Source organism: Eptatretus burgeri, chromosome 1 (assembly GCF_056783735.1).
Source record: "Eptatretus burgeri isolate ZD-2024b chromosome 1, Ebu_testis_v1, whole genome shotgun sequence".
Taxonomy (NCBI): Eukaryota; Metazoa; Chordata; class Myxini; order Myxiniformes; family Myxinidae; genus Eptatretus; species Eptatretus burgeri.
This window is the reverse complement of record NC_140961.1, coordinates 83,074,553-83,102,162: the sequence shown is the minus strand read 5'-3', so window position 1 is coordinate 83,102,162 and position 27,610 is coordinate 83,074,553. Positions and strand designations below refer to the sequence as shown.

The window sequence follows — 27,610 nt, the reverse complement described above, 5'->3', positions numbered from 1 at the left end:
CAAAAGTTTCAAAACCTGAAATGTAAATGTTGGCATTTATTTTCAAAATATAATTTTGTGCGTGCGCGCCAAAATGCCGAGTCATCTTTAATCAAACTGCGCAGTAGTCCGGTCATGGCATCTGAGCAGTGGCCAGGGTGGTTCAGATTGACTGTGGTTTCTGGGGTGAAGGTGATTGTTAAGAAGTATGTCGGCGGTATAAATTTGAGTGACTGTATTGGTGATTTAATCACGCAACATCTTGACAATGAATATTCTCGCCGAACGATTGCATCAATTCACTGCATCAGCAGGGATGATTCGCAGGCTCCTCTCGATCGTGCCGATATCTAACATAATCACCGGCGGACATAGGGCTGCAGGCTGTGGGGCGAGGCCACGGATCCCGGATGAGGGGATAAGTGATAAATTATGCTACATGCTTCGGCTTTCTGATTAATATATGAATGAGTACATTCCATAATTAATGAATTAATCATTAATGAATCTGGCATACAAAATGTTTTTTCATACCTGACATGTTACTTTGTGCAGTGTCACGAAACTTCTGTGGAATTAATAATTAATCAATTTGCAAGCTCTAACGATTTTTCAAACCACAATATCTCTATAAATGCTTGACCAATTTTCATTCTGAAAGTTACATTATAATCAGTGAAGAATAATCTACAGGATTATCTTAATCTCCGAGAGCTAAGCCTATTTTTTCGTTTTTTTTCTGCAACCGGAAGTGAAATGTCCCCAGAGAGTGGACGGACCGGAAAACCACGTATTGCACTTACTGGTGATTCTGATGTGTTAATCCGGGTACTAAATTAACAATACATATTTATTAATTATGTCATTAGTAGTATTATCCTAGTGTATCTCTGTGAACTATTTCAATCAAAACGGTTAGTTTGGACTGTTTCGCGGTTACCTGAACTGAACATTGAGAACTTGTGGTATTATAGAGATGACCGGGTGGGTAATTTTTTAATTCGAGTTATTTTGGATATATATATATATATATATATATATATATATATATATATATATATATATATATATATATATATATATATATATATATATATATATATAATCATCATCATCATGAAACTGATCAAATACAAATCCATCATTAATTGCTAGTAAATCATCAATGAATCAAAAGATGTTTCCACACCTTCGCGAAGTTGTTAGTTTATTCCTGCACATGTTCTGGACCCGTTCAGACTCGTACATGTGTCTGAATATTTGCAAAGAAAGGGGCTCGATGTGAACCCCCGGGTATCCCCACTGTCTGCTGGAGTTTATTTTTGCCAAATGTAAAAAAAACTGTTGTTTTGGAGAAATAGAATACTTTCTTTGACTTTATTTTTTGAAAAACTACATGAGTATTGTTTTTCCTGAAAAGACCAGTTTCCTCTTATTTGATAGACTTTAATGTTTACTTTACTCTTCTTCTTTCGGCTGCTCCCGTTCAGGGTCGCCACAGTGGATCATCCGTATGATCCGCATTGTGATTTGGCACCTGTTTTACGCCGGATGCCCTTCCTGACGCAACCCAAGTCGCCTCTTACGACATAGGGATATGGTACACCTATTTTAACCGGGGTATACACCGGCCCAGTATACTGGTACTCATTTCACCGACCTCAGAAGGATGACAGGCTGAGTCAACCCCCTGGTGTATTAATTCAGTGGCCCAACGGGGCTTGAACTCAGGACCTTTTGGATCCCAAGCATTGCCCTAACCACTGCGCCAACACCAGGCTATTTTAATGTTTACTTTACTACCTCCTGTAAATGCCTTGTCTCACACTCTGTCCAATGTGTTCACAAGCTTGTCATGTGGAATGTTTGTGTATTATGTAGAAAAATCATAAGTTGATTGACATTTCGCCTTTCTTTTGTTATTAATGTTGTAGATATTGTTGATTACAGGTTTGGAATTATTCAATGATCCAGAATTTTTTAATTCCAAAATAAAGCCTTGCCTTCTCATGCTAATTTTTTAAACATTTATAAATTATTGTCATCACCCCTGTAATACGACCTAAAAATGGTTTCAAACTGCATTGTGTACTTGTGGCGATGAACCTCATCTTACGTGGGTTTTTGTGCATTTTTGGGATCCATTAAATGAATGGTTATTTATGGTGTATATCTGGAATGAACTTTCTCTATCTATCTGGAATCTATCTGGAATCTCGCTTTGGAGTGATTTTCATGGTGTTGTACCAAGTCTATTTTATTATCGTTCCTTATTTTGTAAGTCTTTGAGAGTCCAGTCTGTAAGCCTGATTCTTCCAAAAGTGTTTGAATGTGGAATGTTTTGCATACAATTGCAATATTATTATTTGTTTTGTCAATTTGAACAATAACATAATGTTTTTAAAAGCTGTTTGAAATCATCACTCGTCTCTGAATTGTTTAAAATTACTTTGGGATTATTGATTTGAACTTTTCTTATTAAATGAACAATTCTCTTTTTTAGATGTTGCTCTGTCTCCTCCAACCATAAAGCTCTTTGTGTGTTTGGTTCTTTGTGTTTATCAATTTGTTCTCTCATCCATTCTGTCAGTCCTATCATTGTAAGTTCCATTGGCTTATTCCAGTTAATCCTCTTATGTTCTCCATAATTTGGTCCTTTTGTAAGTAATGCATGTAATTTTCTCTCTGCACTTTTTTGAGATCACCTGTTATGATGTGAATCTTTAAATACGGAATGCTCACAATTACAACTAGAAGGGCACTCGGTAGAGTGCATACCTTAACCACTCAATGCCTGATCCATGAGAACATATGGGGCCCAATACATTTTTGAACTAGAACGGGCACTTGGTAGAGCGCATACGTTCGCCGCCGCAACTTTTTTCTGGGCACATTTGAAAAACGTCATTTTAAAACGTCCATGACGTCACAACCGTCAGTCCGATTGACGTCAAATGTGGTGTGTAACCTTCTTGAAGGCAGTCCAACAAAAATGGAATGATAAACACTGAAAAATTAAAAAGTTGAAAAATGACGTCATCTTTTGACGTCATTTTAACGCACTTCCGGGGACGTCACGTCCAATCGGGGACTACCATTCTGAAAGCTCGTAGTTCACTGAACGTTTTAACGTTGGTTTCATGTCAATAGCTCTATTAGATCTGAAGCTATGCCTACAAGTTTATTTTGACCTTGAGTGTGACCTTGACCTTGACTACAGAGTTAATTGGCAAAACCTGTACATCAATAAACAGATATTTTGGTACTGATCCTAATGCCTGGATTTGGGAGACTTTGCTTTCTAAATTATATAGATATTTGAATGTAAAATATCAGGACATTTTAGCCACAATTGAAAAACGTCATGTTCAAACGGCAATGACGTCATCACGGTCAGTCCGATCAAAGTCAAATTTGGTGTGTGACATCCTTAAGGTCAGTCCTTCAAAACGGTATGATCAAAACTGATGAGATCGAAAATTGAAAATTTCCGTCATCTTGTGACGACATTTAGACGCACTTCCGATGACGTTACGTCAAATCCGACACTACATATCCGAAAGGTATCTCGTCATGGAACAATATGGCGGTGGTTGCATGTCGATAGCTGTATTATGAAGGAAGTTATGCTCAAAAGAGTGTTTTTGACCTTTTCATGACCTTGACCTTTGACCCGATCGCTCCCAAAATCTAATCAAATCGTCCTTGGATACTCACGAATCATCCCACCAAATTTCATGCAATTCGGTTTCATACTTTCTGAGTTATTCGAATAACAAACAAACACACATATTCACAAATAAATAAATACACAGCGACCAAAACATAACCTTTCGCAGAATGCGAAGGTAAATATCATGCCATACAGTACTATATCGTTTTTGGCCCTATCTCTCAATGGAGAGGAATCACTTTGAAAATTCAATAATTCTCGTATCCAGATCCAAATCGAACAAATTCTTCCTTGCAACACACCCAACCTGTCCACCAAGTTTCATTCAAATCCGTCCAAAACTTTTTGAGATATCGTGCTATATATTAGTTTTGCCAATCTCTCAATGGTGAAGAATCACTTAAAAAATTATCAGATCCGTATCCTGATTTGGATCTTCACAAAAATTTAATCATTTCTTCCTTGTCACACATCCAATATGTCCACCAAGTTTCATCCGAATCCGTTCACAACTTTTTGAGATATCGTGCTATATATTGGTTTAGCCCTTTCTCTTTATGGTGAAGAATTACTTTAAAAATTCTCGTAGTCTTATTTGGAACCGGATCTTCACCAAAATCGAATCAGTTCGTCCTTGTCAGACACCGAATCTGTCCACAAAATTTCATCCAAATTTTTGAGATATCTTGTACACAAACAAACAAACAGCCAAACAAACAAACAAACAGATAGAAAGGGGTGGAAACATTCCCTCCTTCATCTCCAATGATGGCGGTAATGATGTGTGTCACTCAACCATTCCTCTACATCTTTTGATTGCAGTTGCCTCATGGTTGAAAAATTTCCCCCTAATTGCATTTCGAAGAGTACACACAACCCTTGGTGGCTTTCTCTATTACATTGTTTCTGCAAGTTTACCCCATGCTTCCTTCTGTTGTTGTATTTTCTCCATTTTGATCATTTCCACTCCTTTGTTATCAAACATAATTTTGATGATGTCATTGTCTTTTCTACGAATGACTTCTTTAGATTTCTCTTTGTATATTCTATGGTCAATCATATCGAGAATTGCTTCCATGTGTTGGATTGGGAGGTTCCCTTAATTATCCTATTCCATTAATCTGTAAAAAATTTACCAAACATCTTTCAGTTGCTGTTGTTTTGTAAGTCTTGAGCTTAATTATACTGCTGTAAAGTAATCTACATATATTTGATTTGTGAAGATATAACCACTCAGTTGCAATTTGTTGTGGTGTGTTTGTAATTGGACACTTACGCCCATAATTATGTACTCTGTGTCTCTTAGTATAGCGTCTTGTGGTAAGGTGTTTTATTTTTCAGCCATTACCACTTATCTTTTCTATAACTCGAACACTGAAGCTCACATTTTGCCTATCCCTGTGTAAAAGTGGTGAGTGAGTCGTTGACAACCAGTAATGTTATCTGTTTGTGTTTTTTGCTGCTCCTGTGTGCATTCATTCTTACATTACATCTCTACATTGTTTCACCAAAATATTCCATTGCACATTTGCTACAAGTCAATAAGCAAACTGTATTTGAGGCGTTACACATTATTAATTCTTTGGTTTCATTTAATTTTCAAGATCGACCCATTACTGTACAATAATTATATTGTTTGTGATAATATAGGACAAGTTTTGCAATTTCAAATCTCACATTTATGCACTTTTCATTCAGATAAGTGTTCCCCATTGGCTAACTCAGAATGGCCATCTACTACAGCCAAGCTATTTGAGTTAACTACTACATTACCTTGTCGAGGAACACAAATCCTCTGAGGAGAGTTAGTCCCCAAGGAGGTGAGTTCAGTTACCTCAGTTTATTCATGACAGTTAGTTTATTCATGACACACACACACACACACACACACACACACACACACACACACACACACACACACACACACACACACACACACACACACACACACACAATTTCGGCTATTCCTCAAATATTATATAGTTAAAGGATTGACAGAAATAATGTTAACCTCAAAACATAGTTCCCATACCTAAAGTAAAATCTTTAACCTGTAAGCAAATTAATGGTGTTCCGACTGCATGGATCATCAGCTGGGCACCGTTCTTCCTCGAGCTTTTGATCCTTCTGCCCAGAACCTCTACAAATGGTGGATCCACAACCTCGGTCATGGATTCACATCAGTAGATTACCTGCATCAGAAGATCCACAACCTCAGTTGTGTCCAAGCAGTCAGTCAACCTATCAATGCAACATTACTAAACAGACTTTACTCACTAGAGGATTTAATGTAGTATCACATCGTTACAACTCCTATCACACATTCTACGATATGATAATACATTAAATCATTCACATCTTACCTTAAATATAACACATCCACCAACAAACATGACCATCCCACTCACTTTAGGATCAAATTGTTGTTCAAATATTCAAACGGTTATTTATAAAAGGTTTTTACCGTCTTTCTGGTATCCTAGCAAACACTGAAATCGGTTTCAATGGTGGCCAAGGAGATATATTTTAAAATATATTTATATCAATATCTCGTTAGTTATATTTTTAATATCTGTATTGTATTTCAACAATTCTACTTGGTGTCGTTTTATGATCTTAAAGAAAACTTGCTTTAATCTGCCAACTGCAGCTCCCTGTGTTAACATACGTCTGACAAGTTGTTTTATTTTTTTGACAAGTTCAGTGCTGTGTCTGGTTGCTCTCATGGTCCCAATTATTTCATCAGAAATGTTTCCATAGAATAGCTTTTTCGGAATATCGCTGTCTTAGAAAAGCATTCGCACAATGTGGAATGGAAAAGCATCTTGCTTATCAAATAACTTGGTGTGAAATTTGTTATTATTGATATCGATTTGTAATTATAAAAAAGAAACTGAAGTGTGAGTTTGGCTTTTCCTTTTTCATTCGAGTTCTTTTAGATATACATCATCATGAAGCTGATAAAATGCAAACCCACCATTAATTGCTGGTAAACCATCAATGAACCGAAAAATGTTTCCGCACATTCGTGCAGTTGTTATTTTATTTCTGCACATGTTCTGGACCCAATCAGACTCGTACGTGCATGTGCAGGAATATTTGCAAAGAAAGGGGCGGACCTGAACCCATGGGTGTCCCCACTGTCTGCTGGAACTTATTGCCAAATCACACACACACACACACACACACACACACACACACACACACACACACACACACACACACACACACACACACACACACACACACACACACACACACACACACACACACACACACACACACACACACACACGACAAAACAATACTGAAGTAGCAGATATAAAGTAGAGCCCCTGTTCGGAGTCACTATGAATCTTATCTAACTAACCTTATTCATTCAAACGGGAACATGAGACTGACACGGATCTATCTAACCTTATTCATTCACGTGGGAACACAAGACATACATGGCACAACGTTAATGAGACAGATTCGAGAATGTAAGCTGAGCCAGTCATCAGCAAGGATGAGGGAGTTGAGTGGATAGAGGAAGTGAAAAATATACATGTTGTCACAGGTTGTGACCACACTGTGGTCAATCTTGTTTCTTAAAGATAGACCACAATCGGTGAATGGCAATCATATGGTATCACGTCAAGGTTTTGAATCTCGGCATAACACAATGTCGTGTTATGTTTTTTTGTTTTATTTTATTTTATTTTATTTTTTTTGTTTTATTTTTACATAAGTGACAGCTGTGGTTCAAGTCCTAATTGTCCTCATCAAATATGCAAATTATACAGTAATTGGTGCATTCCTATTGAACATCAGCATGAATATGTGAACGAAGTTCTGAAGTTTGCAGATTGTTGCGATGTCATTATTGACTTATTAATATCAACAAGACAAACGAAATTATTTTTGATTTTCACCACTTAGCAGGTCGCGATTACCCCTATTCATGACCCTCGTAGAAAACAAGTTTTTGAGCATAAGAATTTGGGCACCGTAATTGATACAGTAAGTTGAAATGGAACAATAATTCCCAAGTGTTGGCCAGTAAAGCAAACTAATGATTGTACTTTTTGAAAAAATTTAAAGACCTTATTGTCTATAATTGGCCTTTTGGTTCTTTTCTACTAATCCTTGATTCAAAGTATTCTTTCTTTCAATTTTATATGTACATTTGGTAATTTGTTAAAAGAGAATGTTAAGAAATTGGAAAGATCCAGGAAGATTGCCCAACATGTAAAACGGACAAACTTTCCCTCAAGTTGTACATTGTATGAGAAACCTGCTGTGTTGAAGGTTCACAGGATAATGCAGCACCAATTACACCCACTTCATGTTGTGTTTTGTTTTAATTGTTCAGGCATTCACCTTTATGCTCCTCTTACCTTGCGCTGTCATTTTAGACTGTCATTGTGCCTATTTCAATTTTCATGTTGAATGCTACTGTAAATAGTGTTATGCACCCTTTATGAATTGATTTGCCAATTAAAGAAAAATTTCCCATGTTTCAACTGGACAATAAAAAAATAATGAAATTAATTAAATAAAATGAAATAAACAAGGAGCACACCTGTCTGTGTGAAAATTCAGACATGTTGGCACAGGATCCATTCACAAAAGGTCCAAAACCTGCAGTACAACTCCTCAGGTCATGCAGTGCATTGGCTATGGCATGTACTGCCATATGAATGTGGTAGGTCGTTCGGATTTCAAATGTATCTGTGAATACTGTCTCCACATCAGTCAATTTTTCTTGACCTGTGCACATCTGAGTAAGTTGATTCTCATTATTCCAGGTACAGTTAAAAATCACTTCCCAAAGTTTCAATAAAAATACATCCAGGGAGCCATCTTTGTCAGAATTTTTCAAGATGACTTCTGCATAATTGCTTCTGGTCAATTTATTCATGCTCTTTTGTAGTTCCCTTTTATTTTGAAATGAAAGTTTCTCTCTCAAAGTAATGTTCTTTCCTAATCCATGAAGATGAGTGAAGTTGCTTGTTAACTTTATTAATAAACCACACTGAGATGTTCTGTGATAAGTTAATTGTTTTTGCATGTTGCCATTCGAGATCATGATTTCTGGTTTCAAGTTTATCAGGAATTCTCGCAAACCAGGAATATTTCCTTGTTGAAGAGCAAATCCAATTGCACCTTGAAAGGTTTGTCTGAATCGTGACTCTTTTAAATAAAGTGAGCCAACCCATGCTTCTGTTGCAATCCATGTCCTCCCTGTTATATTTCTGTCTGCAAGCTCTTCAGCAAATGGGAATAAATCTGGCTCCGTAGTGAAGAGCAAAACGACACTTACTTTAGCTTGAACAATTTCTTCAACTTCCTCATTTTTAAAACAAAAACGTAAACGTAAGTAAATAATATATCTTGCTCTACTTAAACTTAACATGAAAGTTTGAGGGGTACCTCAATTGCGTTTAATTGTATGACTTTATTTTACATGTCTCTGAATAAAGAGTGAAATGAAGCCTCATTCAGATATATTTCCATCATGTTGTGGGTGTTCTCTTTATCATACAAAGATAAATAACGTTTAACTCCAGTTTTAGAGTTATATGGAATGGCAAATACTTATTTGAATGAAAACAGGCTATTAGCATTCTAAATATGCTGTGGTAATGAGGAAGACGGATACTCACCAAGTTTCCTGTAGGCAGTTTTATCCCGCACTTTTGGGAGAGTATGATGAAAAGCAATGCAAACACCATCTGCTTCTGTTTCAGCTAGAACCTGTGTTATTCCATTCTGTCCATACTCATCATCAACTGATAACATCCCAACATAGTGCCAAGCAAAGTACCAGACCAGGTTTGCAATCGCAGTAGCTTGGAAAGCATCACTCGGTACCGTACGTACAAATGAAGGAAATCGTTTCTTGTCACTCAAGCACTTGCATGTTGATGTGATTCCGACCTGAAAGTATGACACATATGTACAGTATAATAGTGTAATTTACTCCCAATGCACTATAATTTAATAAGCCTGGTGTTGGCTAAGTGGTTTGGGTGGTGGCTTGGGATCCTAGGGTCCTAAGTGGGTCCTAAGTTTGAGCCCCGTCAGCCGCCGATTCAAAACCAGGGGTTTGACTCAGCCTGTTATCTTTCTGAGGTTGGCAAAATGAGCACCAGTGTACTGGTACGAGGGGCACTGCATCAGCAGCATCGCCATGCCCCTAACCAATGATGCAACCAGCTGCCAAAAAGGTTGTTCACAATCTGTACTATAATTTAATGCAGAACAAAACTGGTTAAATTAATGAAGCATTTCTTCTTTGATCTCGATAACATAGTTAACTTGGTGTGGGTTGGTTCAATGCTTGTGGCCTGCCTCATACTGTATATATCCTTTTTACATAGTATTTCTCTTGTTTGAGCAGCTGTTGTTTTGTCCTCCACCTTAAATAATGTGGTCTTAAGTTTTCTCCTCTGTGATACCACCCAGGATATTTTTTACCCCCATTAACGCTCCAAATCAATTTCCCGGTCGCTGCTTCCCTCCATATTCTGTCTCCTCATGAAATCCTATTGTGTTATACAATCGCTGCCGGTAAATAAATCAATTGGGTTTGATTGCTTTGTGTTGGCCACAGGATGGTCGGTCAAATAAAACCCTCTGCTCCACCAGAACAGGTATTGAGTGGTCTGCTTCTGGCAGTCTCCAGGGGATTGTACAATGGTGAAGAGGTAAATGTCAGTATAAAGTGATTGGTGTTGCCTTTTGGATAATGTTGACAAATTATGGCAATGTATGAACAGATTGAAGTGTTTTCCAAAGGCAAAGAATGGGCCTTGTACATTGAAGTTGTGCAGCAATTTTTGGAGAGGAGTGGTCGCCGATATCTGCCACGACAGATATGAAAGTTATTTGGGAATTCTTCCAGCAAAGTATGTACTTCTTTTTGCACAGATTCACCCAATTTCATCTTCAGTTATACCCATACACCCTCCAATGGCATACTGAATCCTGTGTTGAGTAAGTTGCCTTCAAAGATATAGCTTTCTCTTTCTGGAAGGAAAATCTGACCAAAGGCCACCCCAGATCATTCCATAAAGCCTACTACAATTTTGAGTCCATTTGACAAGAAAACAACATGTGGCTAAAATCAAGAACTTTCAAACTTTTCTCCTCCATCAAAAACCTAGTGGTGCCTTGTAAGTCTGTCACTGAAGTATGCTCCCTCTCCAACCCTTCCCTCACTTCAAATGGCACCACAGCCGACTCCTCTCATGAGAAGGCCAGACGCCTCATTCTCTTTTTGCTTCCAAATCTTGTGTCCTCAACCCCGCATTCACTCTACCCACTGCATCCAGTCACACCCAACTGCTCCTTAACTATGTGTATTTTTCTCCTGAGAATGTGGAGAAGTTTCTGCCAACCTCGACTCTGATTCTGTATCTGGCACACACCATACAGCATAAGTGCATGTGTCTTAAAAACCTGCTCTGCTGCTCTTGTACAATCTCTTTTTTTGTGTTCACCCTATCATTTACCCGAGTTCATCATCTGTCTTCTGGTAAGTCAGCCAACATCACTACATGACATAAACATTGTATAAAAACAGATCCTCTTAACTACAGACCTATTAGCTGATTTCCATTTTCAGCAATATCACACGATCTATCATCTGTTGACATTAAATTCTATTTTTTTTCCCAACAACCACATCTCAGAAAAATTAGATCAGATTCAGTCCCAAATACTCCAGCCTGAACATGCCACTTATACTTTGCCAACAATGGATAGAGTCCTTCGTTCTGCGACATGAGATCGGTGCTGTCTCGTGACATATTGCCAGCATTTTACATCATCTGCCAACTCCACCTTGCTCTCCAACACACTGCTGATGGTGATCAAATCCATCTCCACATGGCTTGCAAACTTCCTCTATCGTTGTTACCAACATGTGGCTCTCAAGGGGTCCTCCCATCTCCTCTCCCTGTCAAGGCAGTATCTTGGGCGCAGTCCTATTCCTATTCTTCATCAAGGATTTCTCTGACTCTCTGGAACATGCTCTTTAACTGTTTGCTGATGAAACCACCCTCTGTCATAGCATCCCTCATCCTTCAGGTAGGCAGGCAGCTGCCACTTCCCTCTCTGCAGAACTTGATAGAATCATGAGCTGGTCCTACACTTGGAATAGGTTGTACATTCCTGACAAATTTCACACTCATTCTCTCTCTCCAGAAAGACCATATGTTAAACCCTCCCATCTTCTTCCTCAACAATCTTCTTGAAGAAGTTCAGTCACTCAATCTTTTGCACCACACTACCAGAAATCACCTTTCATGTGCAAACCATGTATCTCAGTTGGCCTCCAAATATAGCTGCTGATTGGGCGTCCTCCATCATGCAGTCTTTCCTTGGCACATCTGAATTTTTATCAATTTATAAGGCCTTCATCACAGCTTGATGTGATATTCCTCTCCCTTCTGGACTGGCACCCTAACTGACACCTCACTCGGGTTGATTCCATTGAAACTATTCACAATCATTGTTATCTCATGTGATGAAGCAAAGTTGCTGGGCCTGTCTCCTTCACATTACAGAGAGGTAGGTGGTCTTTGTTTACCTTCTTTCATATACATTCTCATCTTGCAGCTTCTTCACTTTCAATGCTGTGTCCCCACACCAAGGTTTCCACAGGGCACATGTGGTCTGCCAGTAACCCTGTTCTTGGAAAACTCCCAAAATCCAGACTCATTCCTCACCTCCACTCAAGAGTTCCTCCTTTTCCCCACCTGTAGAACCAACTTCCTCAGTCTCTTTGATCTCATTCTTCCCTCTTTGGCTTCAATACAACTGTTTGCCACCATCTCTCGTCATCACATACCCACAGCCAAGATCCTTTCGACCATTATTAATGTCCCCAAGCCCACCTCTTTCTGTGTTTCCAGTTTGTTCTTCTATTTGTGTGATTGAGAGTTTGTGGCTCTATCCATCATGATCATCTGCTGTGTTGTCCTCTTGCTCTCGTTCTTCCCCATGTCACTTATCCCTCCATGTCTTCCTCTATTCTCGCCCACAACCCTGCTGTTTTTTTTTTTTTGTATACCTTGTCGAGGCTCGTATGAGAGCGAACACACAACTCACAGCAATGGGGCATGAGACAAGAGGGGCGGGAGTGGGAGGGACAAAACAGTGGGGAACAGACACAGTAGGTGAACTGTGGAAGGGAGAGGGATAGGGATGGGACGGGGAACATGGCGAAGAGAAGATGGACATTACAGGGACTTTCAGGAAGGAAAGCAGGGGAATTGAAGGAAGTTGGCTTGGGTGGATTATCGGGGGTAGAAAAGATTGAGGATTTGGATGGGGGATGATAAGAGGTGGTGGTGAACAGCTGTTTTGAAAGCCTGGAGGGAAGAATGGGAATGAATAGAGTGAGGAAGTTTATTCCAAAGGCGAGAAAAAAGAGGAATGAAAAAGTGAAGATGAGCAGTGATTCGTGATTTTGGTAGTTTTACCAGAAGGGGGTTGTTGGCGGACCTTGAGCGCCCTGTGGAAAGGTGGTGGGGACAAATCGCAGAGAGAGCAGGGGGCAAGGCTGGAGAGCAGTCGGTAGAAGACAGAAAGACCACCGACCAACGTGCGGTGATTGAGTGAGAGGCCCAAAGACTCAGCTTCAATGTGGGAGATGCCGATGATCCTAAATGCCCTGGTTTTGACAGCGTGAAGGCGAGAAAGGTGGGAGGCAGGAGCACCAGCCCAGAGGGGAGAGCAGTACTCCATCAGGCTATGGACAAAAGCTTTGTAAGTGGTCAGGAGCTCAAGAGGGCCGAGGAAGGACTTTGCACGACGGAGGATTCCCAGTCGGCGACTGGCTTTTGAGGCGAGGTTGGAAATGTGACTTTCCCAGGAAAGGTCATGGTAGATAGTGAGATGCAGAAGCTTGAAAGAAAAGACTTCTTCCAGAGGATTGTTGAGAAAGTGGATGAGGGGGGGGGGGGGTTTCTAAACGGTCCTTTCGAAGAGACATAGTGAGAATGTGAGATTTGTCTGGAATGAAAGACATGTTCCATGTGTTGGACCAGTTTGTGATTTTATCCAGATCTGCAGTGAGCGAAGAAGCTGCTGCTTGCCATCTGAGGGATGACAGATGGTATGGCAGAGGGTGGAGTCGTCGGCAAAGAGAAATGGAGGATTTTCCAGAGAGTCGGAGAGATCATTGATGAAAACCAGAAAAAGAACAGGGCCCAGAACGCTACCTTGAGGAAATCCAGCCTGGACAGGAAGAGGGGATGAAATAACTCCATTTAGGGCCACACGTTGACTGCGACAAGAGAGGAAGTCTGCGAGCCGTGAGTGGAGATGGCCTTGAAGACCATGGGAAGAGAGTTTGGTGAGTAGTGCAGGGTGCCAGACTGTGTCAAAAGCACGTGATATGTCCAGGGATATGGCTCGGATTTCCTGTCTGGCATTGAGGACCTCCATCCATTGATGGGAGAGCATAAGCAGCATATCCAGGGTAGAGTGACCTGGTCTGAAACCAAATTCATGATCGGAAATCAAGCCATTGGAGAAGAGGAAGGATTTCATGTCTGAAGCGATGATGGATTCCATAACCTTGCTGATGATTGGGAGAAGGCTGATTGGTCTGTAGTTACAGGGATCTGTTTTTGCACCTTTTTATGCAGGGCAGTGATGTTAGCAGATTTCCAAGTAGATGGCAGAAGCAGAAGGCTGCTCTTCTTCCAGCAGAAGAGCAGGCTTTGAGGACACATGGGCTGATGCCGTCTGGACTGGTTGCAGAATGTGAGTCGAGGTTTGAAAGCAAGCTCTCCACCTTGTCAGGAGAAAAGGACACAGAGTCCAGGGACAGTTGGGTGCGACTGGCTAAGGTGGGTAGAGAAAGTGATGGGTTTCGGACACAAGATTTAGCTGCAAACACCGAGTTTAGACATTCAGCTTTTTCACATGCGGTATCAGCAGTGCGGCCATTTGAGGTAATGGAGAGGGAACATACACCAGAAACAGATTTGATTAAACGCCACCAGGATTTTGAGGAGGGAGAGAGGTTTGAGAGTTCAGACTTGAGATGAGAAAGTTGTTGTTTTCTGGCTCTCCTGAGGGTAGATACACACTTGTCCCAAGCTTTATGGAAGGAACTGAGATTGCCCTCAGTTGGGTTTGCTTTCCATGAGGCAAAGGCAAGTTGTTTCAGGACAACTGCCTCGCCACAAGCTTCAGTAAACCAAGGGTGGGAGGAAGGGTAGGACAACTGAACTCAAGAGGGGATAAATCTGTGCATGAGGCAGAGCAAGTTTCTTTGAAAGAATTCCCAGGATGAGTTAATGTTGGAGAAAGTAGTGATAGGAGACCAGTCTGTAAGTTTGATGGCTGCTCGGAGACCCTGCCAGTCGGCTTGAGTGAAATGCCAGACTCGACGGCGGTGAGGTGGTTCTCTGATAACGGCCAGAGAGATGTCCACTTTGACAAGGACGTGGTCAGAAGAACCGATTGGAGCAGAGGAAGAGCAGTAGATATTGTCAGGGAAATTTGTCAAAATCAGATCCAGAAGAGATGGAGTACCATTGGTTGAGATCCAGGTAGGGATGTTGACCGATTGAGTCAGTTCCAATGAGTCACAGAAAGCTTTTGCTGAGGTGCCATGACAGGTGAGAGAGGTACCCACACCTAGCCAACTGGCATGATGACAATTGAAGTCGCCACATATGAGGAAGAGACAGTTTGGATGAGAAGATAGAAGTTGGTCCATGTTTTCAGATAGTGAGGTGTAGATGGAGTCATCACTGTTAGGTGGACGGTACAGTACACATATAAACATGAGGTGGGAGTTAGGAGAAGCCGTAGCCAGATGTATTCCTGGGGGTGTGGGGGAGTGAGGGCAGTGCATGGAGAGTGAGGAATAGATTCTTTGATGAAGAGAGCAACACCTCCACCAGGACGAGGCTCAGGTCTGTCATACCGGAGGAGGGAGTAACCCGGGAGAGATACTTGGGAGTCAGACACGTCTTGGGAGAGGAAAGTTTCTGTGAGGCAGATTATGTCTGGTTTGTCAGTGGCAACCTGTATGGAAAGATCTGAAAGGTTTGAGCGAAGGCCCTGGATATTTGAGGTCCACACTTTTAATGAAGAGGTAGGGGAGGAGGCTTTGGGTGCAGGGGGTGGAGGGGGAGGGGTAGGGTAGGACAAGGGACGAGGGGGGAGGTAAGGAGGGTTGTTGAAAGAGTGTGGGATATTGCAGAATAGCTAGGGGAGGGGGCCGAATGAGGAGGAGAAAAGGCTCTGTGGTGCTGGGGGAGAGGGGGGACAAGAGACAAGGAAGAAGGAAGTAGAGGATGTGAGGAGGTGGAGTGAAGAGATGGAGGTGAGAGGGCAGTGGAGGGAGGCAGCTTGGAGGATGAGAAGGGGGGGCAACTTTGAGAACGATGAGTGAGGGGATGAAAGGTGGGAGAAAGGTGAGGGGGGAATTCTTGAGAGAGGTGAGAGGGAGGCTTAGAGGGAGAAGAGTGGGATGGTTGCTTTGAGAGTGAGAGAGGGGGGTGAGTTGGCACTGAAGTTGGAAAAAAAGAATGGTTGATGGAAAGCGAACATTCATAGCAAACTGTGGTTTTTAAAAGTTTTAGGTCAGAGATGCGATTTAACACAATTCTTGATGGATGCAATGAAGGCGAAATCAGAGAATGGAGAGAAGAAGCGCTGTAATAGTTGGATTTTTTTCGGCAAGGAATGAAGGAGAGCTCGAAATGAGAGCAGTCTGTTAAAATAGCAGAAGAGTAGTGCATTATGAAACAGCAAATTGTACCACATGTGTGAGAGAGGAAAATGAAGCATTATAACATCGTTTTTGTTGTTAATATTAATGTTTGAGAGAGTTTTCAACAGATTAGGTCATGGAAGTGTAGAAAAAAATCGAGGAAGAAGACGAGGAGGAAGATAAGAGGAAGAAGAAGAAGCAGAATCGGGAGAAGGTCAGGTGTTGTTGTTGGGCATTTTATTTTATTTTTTTTGAGATAAGAAAGAGATTAGTTGGGAGAATGGGGGATGTTAGGAAAGTGGGGAGGATGAAAATTGAAGGTAATGGAGAGGATAGAAATTGAAGGTAATGGGGAGAAAAAAACAAACAAACAAAAAAACGATCGAACACCGAGTGGAACCGGTAGGCCTCAAGCCTAGGCCAAGGCCTAGGCCTCAAACACCCGGTAAGAACGTCGACAAAAATACTCACAAAATAGCACGATTTTTGAAACAAAACCGAACTTGGAACACACAGTAACATGAAGGTGAGAAAATTAAACAGTTAAAACGGGACAGATAACGACCGGAAACTTAACTTTGAGAACGTCAGCAGAGAGCCCCTAAGGAGACCTCTCGTCGCTCCAAACCCAGAACCGGAAGTCGATGTTCCTGTGCCTGTTAGCATGTTCTTGTGCCTCCTCTTCCTATTGTTCATTTCATTCCATTACATCTTTCTCCGTTCTATGACTGGATGTCCCTCGAGCCTCAACTACTTGTACAAATAAATGAGTTGCAGAAACTTGCCAGCCCCAATGCATTATCAGACATATATAATGTGCTTTGTAAAGGGAAAAAGATAAACAAACAGGACCAAACACCAAAGTGTTTTCATTGTGGGATCCAAAAGATTGTTGCAAACACAAGGACAGTGTGTACCATTTTTGTTACAAAAAGGGACACATTGTTTTCAGACTGTTTTGCAAAGAATAAGGCCGAGGGGAAATTGCAGCTGAAACCTGAGAGAAGTGAGAACACAAAGGTGCACAAAGTTGCTTTTCAGATCACATGTTCAGCACGTTGCCCAAACCTGCATTTGGAGGAAGAAATGGATACGATATTCCATACTACATCAGGGGTACAGAAAGCATTGGAAATGCAGATTGTAATTGAAAATCGGGAAGGGACAATTACATTTTATACTGGGGCTTCCATTTATGCCATGCCAAAATTAACTTTCAAGGAATGTTACTTTCTTTCTTACTTTCAAGTAACTTTCAAGCCTGCAGCTGATCAGCTCCTGCATTGAATTACTCTTATAAGATATTGCATACTGTGACGTCCATGGGACAGGAACCGTCCCGCCAACGTAGAATGAGCCGAAACGATGGAGGTGGTTTATTTTTTATAACCCAAAGATGGTGGTTTTAATCGCTCCACAGCAAACGGGACGAGGAAGGTGGCACGAGTCGCTTTTCACTGAGTTAATAATGTTTATTTCTCTAACCAGAAATAATAATAAGACTCGGCAAGAGGAGGGATCCAGGGCGATTCGACGGGATGGTGGTGTGGGTTCGGGCGTGGGGAAAACACAAACAATTCCAATGGATATACAAATCTCAAACCCTCTAAGGCGCCTCTAATACCTTTTTGTTTTACCCTGTTATTTTTACTTTTAAAATATGAAATATTTTTAGTATTAGTTTTTTTTTTTTTACATTTAAGACAATAACTCATTTATTTATGAGAAAAATTCCTAGAGTGTGGAAACCTTTTTAGTTTGAATCTTAATTTTTAAAACATAAATAATCCTTAGAAATGCCTTCACTCTCTCCTCCATTTATTAAAGAAAAAAATGAAAAACTTTAATTAAAGTCGATATCTTGTCCTTGAAAACAGTCTTGTCGAAAATATTGCGAATAGACTTGTCAATTCTTTGTTTTCCTCCTCGGTGGGTTGAGTTATTTTCTGTAATACCCCCAATCTTTTTTTTTATCTCACTGGTTTCCATATTTTCATATTTATTCATTCACGCTCTTCTCCTCCCTCTCCTCCTTCTCTCTCTTCTCTCTCTCCTCCTTCTCTCTCTTCTCTCTCTTCTCTCTTCTCTCTTTCCTCCTTCTCTTTCTTCTCCCTCTCCACCCTCTCCTCCTCTCTCTTCTCACTCTTTTCTCTTTCCTCCTTCTCTTTCTTCTCCCTCTCCTCACTCTCCTCCTCTCTCTTCTCACTCTTTTCTCTTTCCTCCTTCTATCTCTTCTCCCTCTTCTCCCTCTCCTCCATCTCTTTCTTCTCCTTCTCCTCCTTTCCTTATTCTCCCTCTCCTCCTTCTCCCTCTTCATCTTTTCCTCCGCTTCTCTCTTCTTCAACTCCTTCCTCGTCCCTTACTATCCTTGAATCGCTTACACCCCATAGAATATCATACATGTATTATCGGGATTTCTTGTTATTCCTGTATCCAAAATAATTTTTTTTACAACAGGAAACCAATAAAATTTCTTTTGAATTTCTAAAAGAGCCTTACGTTTTCTTAACTTTATAATTTTTTCATTATTTAACATTCTAATTAAATCTAAAGTTGTCGGTTTATCAACATCAGCATAATGCCAATCTTTGATTGAAAATACCGCATTCTTATGTTGTAGAACATATTTATTAAAATACCGAATACCCTTTTCTTGAAGGTATGCTTGGACACAGAAATGATAATTTTATTGAAGCCTTCTTGCTGTCATTTATGTATTAGACATATATGTTAGAATAATATTATGACACTAAACACCTTCCCAACTTCCCATAGTTAAATCATTTTGTATTTCCTTACTTATTATATATAATCCTGTTTTATTTTCTGTTTCATGATATAAACTAGGGCAAAACCATTATTATATTTACCATTATTAAATTCTTTCATTTGTTGTTTACTAATCGTGCTTCCACAAAACTCATTCTCAATACCAAGTGGATAATGTTCTTCCTTACGAGACTGATTTAATTGTTCCAGGTCTTCTTGGTCAATTTTAAATGACCAATTATACCCTAAGTCATTCATATCATACCCCCATTGTTCTATTCTCATATAAACGATACGCCCTTCTTAATAAAAATTTATTTTAATTCGAACTGTGAATTCTGTATGACCTGAAGATAAAATCAACACTTTTGTATCTTTGGAATACACGGCCATTTTATTTTACGGATATCTTCTTCTTCTTCTTCTTCTTCTTTTTCTTCTTCTTCTTCTTTTGGCTGCTCCAGTTCGGGCTCGCCACAGCGGATCATGCGTATGATCCGCATAGTGATTTGGCTTAGTTTTTATGCCGGATGCCCTTCCCGACACAACCCTGGTCGCCTCTTACGGCACAGGGATATGGTACACCTATTCTAACCGGGGCATACACCTGGCCCAGTACACTGGTACTCACTTCGCCGACCTTGGAAGGATGACAGGCTGAGTCAACCTCCTGGTGTATTAATTCAAGTGGCCAACGGGGCTTGAACTCAGGACTTTTTGGATCCCAAGCCACTACCCTAACCACTACGCCAACACCAGGCTCATTTTATTTAAGGATATATATTGTGATAAATCGCTTAATTTCACCAAGTCATTCGTGTCAGTCAGGCTTGGATAATTTTTTAATTTATAAGCATTTCTCATATTAATATTTTTTGTTATACTATATTTATGTCACTCAGCCTGTGCCTTTGTGTAATAATTTGATAAGTCAATATCCAGTTTTTGGGAGACACCAAAGACAGAACCAAATTTACCAACATAATTCATTTATCTTAGATTAAAAATAATGTCATAAATTTTTTTATTTTTGTCGAGTTGAAATAACACATAGACATGATTGAGCACAACACTTGGAATTTAATTCTTGGACTTGAAATGTTTGTTAAACACCATTCTGTACGAATTTTATGACTTCAACAGGTGGTGGAAGACCAAAACTTTCAAAATAATATTTCTCTTGACTATTAAAAATACAAACCCAATGAGAACCATTCCCATTATTATCTTCCAAGTTCATAATAATATTCTTTGTATGTTTAGGCACGTTTGTTAATTCATCTTTCATACAAATAACCACATTATGAATTTTTTATTTCTTACAATATTTGACGAGTTGTAAATTTGATGTTGTATTCTTTCCAAATTCTTTAAACCACTCATCAATGCTCATTTATTTCTGAGAAAGATATAATCCATTTGCTCTTTTAGTTAATTTTACACTTGCTTGTGCGACAGAAGAAAGCATATCTCCAACTCACAATCTCGCTTTATCAGGCAGACCTTCAAGTTTTTCAGCAAAATCTACAATTACACCACTTCCACTAATTTGTTTCTCCAACTCTTTGTGATGTCTTTGCAATTATTTTTGAGCCCGGAGTTGAGCCTTCCTTTCATTGGCAGTTTTCACCACTGTTGAAATACCACCCGTCAATGCTCCAACTGCACTTAAACCAGCAAATAAAGGAATTAGAAATGGGAGAAATCCTCCACTCGTCTCTCGTATTGAATATTTTTTCAATATTGGTTTTGTCATTTTAATTTTAAGTGAGCCAGTATCGTTCAGGATTTTAACCTGTTCTCTTGTGAGCAAAACATCAATTCTTACTCCTCCTTTTCTCTGAATTGTATTAACGTTAATCATACAAGGCTTTTGATTTTGAACACAAGATGATAGTTTATGAAGATTGATTTGATTAACATATACCCCAGTTGGTACTTTGCCACTCATTTATTTAACAAAAAATTATGTGAGACTAATCATAACACCATTATCTGTCTTAATCTGTAATTCTGTTTCTTCCAAAAGCAAACAATATGCATCAACTTCTTCACTCTCTCCTCTTTCAATGTATAGGGAAGTATCCACTCGATTCGACTTTATAGTTTCCTTTTGAGCACTCAGGTCAAACGCATAGGATTGTATACAAACTTTTAAATGCTGTCATATCGAAAATAGGTTCTTTATTTCCATTACTTTCACACACCTTTTGGTAAGACTTGTATGCTTCAACATAATCATTTTTTTCCCAATTAATTTCCAATCTTCTCATGGATAAAATGTTCCATCGAGAGAAACACGAAGTTGTTTCGCCTTAGCATTATCACTCAATGCATTATTCTTATCAGTTGCAGTATCGCCATCTGTTTTTTTTTAAATGATCCACAGATATCGTGGTTTTCCTTCCAGAACACCCAAATTCCACGTGTATGTGGTTTGGTTTAGTTTAACGTGTTGACATCTTCTTCTGAGGTATGATACACTGAGTGGTTTCTTTGAGTTTAGCCTTCGATTCAACATCTCTTCTGTTTTAAGATTAGGAGTATATTCACGAATATACCAACTAATTTCATCAATTACAAATTTATTCTGCTCAACAAAAGCACTACCAATACCAAAAAGTAATCTATTTTCATTATCATTCCTTTGTAGTTGAAATCTAATTTTAAGAACATACAGAACTTTATCATGATTACAAAATCCAAATATACCTTTAAGAGGAACTGCTACAGTAAAACTATTCACTGCTTTTGTATCATCAGTATACGTTCCTTTACTTTGAGTATATCCAGGGTTTGTGGTTGTTCCTGTTGACTTATCATGAATAAAACCTTCGACAGCCCCTTTCCCATTCTATCGCTGAATGTATATAGTGTAAATTTCATCATTTCAGATACAGCAGAGACATAATCAACTGCTTCAACTTCTTGTGTTCCAATGTACAAATGAACACTATCAAACATTTTCCAGAAGAAATCATTCACGAGTGTAGCGTTTGTGTTATTCCCAGCCTAAGTGAATTTAAATTTACACAACAAGAAACTTTCGGATAGATTCAAATAGGTTTGTTGATAATTTATTTCAAAACTTTTTGTACCATTTGCATTCCAGTCTGTTCCAGTTATTGCATTTACCTTCGAAGTAATCTTCTTTTTTAGTGGAGTTTGAGATGACAATGGTATCATCCAAATCATCGGTACTAACAAATGCTTCCATACTTGTATTTATTTTGGAAAAAGATGTTAAAACTTTTGAAACCCCGACCCAAGTATTTGAATTGTTTTCTGTCGTTCTTGGGGGGACAACTGAGTTTTGCCTTTCTTTAATTGCTTGTAATTTATGAGATTTCTTTTGGGCATCTTTTCTGCTCTTTACAGCACTTGCAACATTTCCCACAGCAGAAGCAGTTGAACCAATTTGGTCTTTATGTTTAAGAATAGTTGAAACGATACCCATTACAGTATCAATTATCCCATCTCCTCTAAATTGATGACCGACACCCCTTTGTCTCTGAGGTTTATAGTATCCTTTACCAAGATACATACCTTCACCATTGTAGTATGGGGAAAGGAACATTCCATCCCCTGTAATTATTTTATATTTTCTCAACTCCTGTTTCCTCACAATAAACATTGTATTTATGTATTGGAAGACTTCACGTAGGGGAATTCTGATGGATATAACTTCTCCATTGAAAGAAATCATACGACTATCTTGGTGGGTTACCCTAACATTTACTGTGTATGGTTTTTCCTGACACAGGGAGATAAACCAGATTTTTGGTTCCATATTTAATTTATAACCAATTGGGGTTGAGTATGCACTGAATGAAAATATTGTATTTGTTTTTATTCCATCATTATAAGCACCATCAATCATATCACAGTGAATTAACACCGAATTTATTCCTGAGGATACTTGAGTGACATTATCACTGTAAAACGTCCCATTTGTTTCAATCTTTTTTGAGGAGAAACCCAATAATTCTGAAATCAACCTTCTAGTTATTTTTTAAGTTTAATCGTTGATTTTGAAGTATGTTTTTGAATATCTATAACAGTATTTTATGTTTATCACCCTGTTCTTTCATAAGACGAGCAATTTTGGAAGATATTTGAGAAATCTCATATGCTCCGGGTGAGACTGTTATCGTTTTGTATCCACTTCCCAGATTATAACTAAACTTGTCATTTTCTCAGTTATATTAAATAAGGTATTAAAAGTTTCCATGGACAATAAAGATGCCTCATATTCTTTTGTTGGGTCAAGTTGTTGTGGGTATGGGAATGATGATGTGTGGTCGCTTGTTGTGAAATTAATACTCAGGATTGTGCTTCTTATCTTATTTATTATGAGATAAAATGTCTTTATATTGAGATTTATTCATTAGTTTCATGTTCATCAACTGGTCGAAAATGGCTGATGTTTCATTAAAACAATTATTTCCAGCCTTCTGACTCCCTAACAATAAGTCTATTAACTAATTGCGATGGGTCATTTGGGAGAAAACTAACACCTGAACCAAGGATACTTAAAGCCTGAATAATGTGTTTCTCCTTCTCATTTTTCCTACTTTCACCAGAAATACTAACCCTATAATTAAGAGTGTTCATCAGATCAATATATACTCTATCATCATTATTTTTCATATCCAATGGTTTATCAATATACTTTGATTCATCCCTCAGAGTTGAACCTTGTTTTCCATCTTTTGTGAGAAGAAACATTAATCTCGGAGTTAGTTTAATAGGGGGTTGAGCAGAACCCAAGAACTTTAATTCATCATTAAATATCAATACCATTTCTTGAACAAGATGAAATATTGCTGCTTGTTCTGTTGGAATGAGTCCTGCTTTGGTTTTTGAATCCGCTGAATATTCATTGTTTTGAAGAGCATTCACAATATAATCAGGAGGTCGATTAATCTCTTTCAGTTGTTGAAATAAACCTTCATCATCATATTCTAATTCTCATAAATGCTCTCATTCTTCCTCCATCTTTTGATCAAAAATTTTTAACATTAGAAGTTTTTTAGGATTATATTCTACTGTGGGAACTGTGGAAACATCTATAATTTTTTCTTGGGTAGTTTTTAAAAGTGGTTAAAAAATTTCTCTTGTTTTCTTTCAAATGCTCTTCGCCCGTTAGTTTCTGTCTGCGTTTATCTGTCTTACTTTTGTCTTCTACTGTCTTCTACTCTGTCTGTCTTCTGTCTTCTACTCTGTCTGTCTTCCTTTTGTTTTACAACTTTTGAAACCAACTCTTGATGTTCCTTAAATCTTCTTGCTCTTTATTTCGCATGCATTTATTTATTGGAAATATCATTTAATATCTCATCTTGTTTCACAACAATATATTTATATTTTTCAGTCGTGTGCTTCATGTCATCCCCAAATTCCATTTTACTACATAATGTAGAACAATTCTCTCTCCAAAAATTGTTTATATTTATTGAATTTAACTTGAATAAAATAAAAGTATTAGCATTGTTTCTGATGGAACGACGAGGAAGTTGAAAGTATGATTGACTAAGATAAATACAATTACAAGAAGAATATCTCCCTCTTGTGTAGTAGCTGTCCATTACCGTTTGGTTTCTCTCATTAACACAACCATCAAAGATAACGAGGTTCTTTTTTGATTTATCCAAATCTTGGGGAGATGGTATATCATCCGTATTATCACTAAGAATACAAGTCATTGGTTTTGATTTCTTTTTACATCTCTGTGTATCACAAAATAGTTGTATTATATCTTCAATGTTATAATCATTTGGTTTTTTTGAAGTTTAAATAAACTGATTATATCTTCTTTTTGAAGAACAGCATTAAAACCTTGCGAGAGTAGTTGATACTCTGGTTGAAAACTCGACTTTGTGAAAATTATTAAATTATCATAATCTAAAAATTTGGGAGTCAGGAGCATCTTCAAAAGTAAGCAGGTTTTTCCACATCCGCTTGAACCAACTATGAGACATCTTAATGAATTTGGGAGATTTTTATGGTTGTTTAATTTGATCTTATTTTCCCAAATGGGAAAAAAATTTTCATTTATATATTTGGAAAACAGGTTATTTAATTTATTATTGGCTTTTTTAGAAACTCCATATTTTATCCTACGTTCAGGTTAAATTTCAAGATTAAAAAATAAAAAAAAAACGTTTTTACAGCCATTTTTCCCTGATGTGCAGGGGTTTGGCTTTTTCTTGAGGCAATGTTTTATGGCCGGATGCCCTTCCTGACGCCAACCCTGGTCGCCTCTTACGACACACAGGGATATGGTACACCTATTCTAACCGGGGCATACACCGGGACCAGTATACTGGTACTCATTTCGCCGACCTCAGAAGGATGACAGGCTGAGTCAACCCCCTGGTGTTAATTCAGCAGCTGAGCGGGATTCGAACTCGGGACACTGGGATCCCAAGCCGCCACCCTAACCACTAAGGCAACACCAGGCTAATTTCAAGATAATCCATTATTTTATTTCTACAATATCTTGTGTTGATATTTCCCTGAAAATCACATCCATGAATAATATATAACAACAATCCTTTGAACATTTCTCTAATATGTTCAGTTTCTTCCCTTGTAAGGAAAGGTGTGTTATCACCCTCATACTTTACATTCATTTCTCTAATCAATCTTGTAAAGTAATTCATTTTTGGTGTAAATCTAAATCTTTTGGTGAAATTATTTTCCTTTTTATATTTTTTATTCTCATTACTTCGAAGATAATCACAGATTATACATTGTTTTTAGGCTTTTGACTCTGTGTTTAATCCCACTCTATCACACGCAGGACAATTCTCAAATTTGTTATATGGAGAATCAGGGAAGTCGAGCATATTTATAAAGTAAAACTTTACTTAAACTAAAATTCATCTTTACTTTCAGTTGCATATTGACTCATATTTAATAATATTACCATCGATATCTTTCTACTTTTTTTCATTACCAGAATCAACTACAACATTTTTTATATGAAAGGTAATTTTAAAATGATCCTTAACGACCATCGAACGAAATGCCATTTCACCTGATATATTAACATCCTTTATTTCATCAGGATTTACATCTTTAGGGTTGTTGAAAAAAATACATATTTCTCCTTGAATATTACAGATGGTCTTATATTTTCTTTCTTAAGCTTCATCCATAAGGTTTTTATTTTTTGATTCTCTTTCTTGTTTCATTGCTTTTTCTAATTTTCATATATTACCAGAAGGAGAGGAGAAACTTTTGTTAGAGATACTTTAATTGATGTTCTTCTAGGTATACTAAAAGCCCTTCCAATGAAGGAAATTGAAGAACTCATATTATTTACCATAATTGTTTTTATCCAATAGTTATTATATTTATCTTTGTTCAATTTTATATCCTTGACATATTTCTCAGTATCTTTTACAAATGAAGATATTGATTGAAACTTGTCCTTTGTGTCTTGAAACATTGTATTTATTAAGTGAAAAAAGTTTGAGGATAAAATTGTTTTCGGCACAGATTCACCTATAAATTAAACAAAATTTTTATCAATTTTTTTTTTAGTTTAAGCAAAGTTTTCTTCTATAAATATGGTGAATACAACGTACTGCGATGTTTGTAATCACGAATATAAACATTATAAAAAACACCTTCGAACCAACAAACACACATTTAATCTATTTCATTAAATTATCTCCTCTTTAGTTGGAAAGAAAACATTGTGATATCTGCTCATTGAATGTTTTGATGAGTAGTTATAAGAATCACCTTCAATCACAAAAACAGAAGAAAAATGAGTTTAAAGTAAAGGGAGACTATTATATTGAAAACACTGATGGGGCATTTAAAGGGCATATAAACATAAGGATTTTTCAATTTGGAGAACCCGGTCCATCATCAATAGCTGAATCAATTGAAATAGTGAAACCTGATGTTGAAAAAGTTATTAAAAAGACATTAAAAGAAATGAAAACTTTAAAGTTTTATATGGGAGTGAAAATGAATATGAAAAGACAAGATGAAGAACAAACTCCTTATATGAGAACAGATCTTCATTTTATAACATCATTTTAAGATTTTTTGAATCGTGGAGTTTAGGAAGAACGATGAAGACAAGAGGAGGATGTTGATAATACAGTGTTAGGAAGTGGATTTAATATTTTAAAAATCATCTTTTCAGATATACACATTCTAAAATCAAACCCTCTTAAAGCATCTTCTTATATTGAATTACCAAAAGAAATAAAACTAAAGAAGGCAGTTGTTAATATTAAGAACAATGATAATAAATGTTTTCTCTGGTCTGTTCTTGCTCACTTCCCTCCACCAAATTGTAATTCAGAAAGAGTAAAGCAATATATGAAATCTGAGAATACCTTGGACATGTCTTATTTCATTTCATACAAAAGAACGATTAGAACAACATTCAAAATATTATAGTAATCATAAATCAGCTGTAATTACAATGTCTAAAGCTG

The 27,610-nt window shown here is 38.0% G+C and overlaps 1 long non-coding RNA gene across 6 annotated transcripts in view; it reads left to right on the top strand.

Annotated features, from left to right (window-relative positions):
* Nucleotides 1-27,610, top strand: part of LOC147034861 (uncharacterized) — a 208,592-nt gene that overhangs the window by 168,432 nt on the left and 12,550 nt on the right. The window contains exon 2 of one of the 6 annotated variants that reach the window (XR_015060587.1): nucleotides 1,470-3,350. The exons of the other annotated variants lie outside the window; for them this stretch is intronic. This is a non-coding gene — a long non-coding RNA (uncharacterized LOC147034861). Of the gene's footprint in view, nucleotides 1-1,469; nucleotides 3,351-27,610 lie in introns of those variants that run through there. 6 annotated transcript variants of the gene reach the window in all.